This window comes from Seriola lalandi, unplaced genomic scaffold (assembly GCF_002814215.2).
Source record: "Seriola lalandi dorsalis isolate HSWRI2012SDOR001 ecotype SW California unplaced genomic scaffold, Sedor1 jcf7180002054984, whole genome shotgun sequence".
NCBI lineage: Eukaryota > Metazoa > Chordata > Actinopteri > Carangiformes > Carangidae > Seriola > Seriola lalandi.
The window spans coordinates 566,606-567,069 of NW_019525533.1; the positions used below are offsets into that span (position 1 = coordinate 566,606).

Below are 464 nucleotides of genomic sequence, written 5' to 3' on the forward strand. Positions count from 1 at the left end.
ACAATCAATAGATTCTTGTTATAAAACCCACAAGATCCATTTCAGTTTGTAGTTTCAGGTGGTTTCTGCAGCAACTGCATCATTAATATAAATCTATTAGAAAATCATTTATCTTCCATCAGGTCAGTTTACAGTAGAAACAGTGTCTTACTGTGTGTGTGAAGGTCCAGGTTCATTACTGAAGACTGGAGGAAGATCTTTGGACCGGTCACTCTTCATAGACCAACAGCTGGGGACTGGAGACTCTGCTCTCCGTCTGTAGGACTCACCTCTGCAACACAAACATGTTTCATTCATATTATTTCAGTCTTGTTCTTGTTCTCACCCTCTCCTCAGGTACAGACCTGTTACAGCACCAGTGGAAGAGGGTTCAACATCAGGGCAAAGACAAATGAATATTTTCTGAAGGTGTAAATTCTGACATGGAGGTTCTGAGTTGTTCTGCTACAGAAAGACCATCAGTA

At 40.9% G+C, this 464-nt stretch overlaps 1 protein-coding gene across 2 annotated transcripts in view; it reads left to right on the forward strand.

The window, feature by feature from the left end:
• Nucleotides 1-464, forward strand: part of pld1b (phospholipase D1b) — a 36,835-nt gene that overhangs the window by 32,833 nt on the left and 3,538 nt on the right. The gene's annotated exons all lie outside the window — the stretch shown is intronic.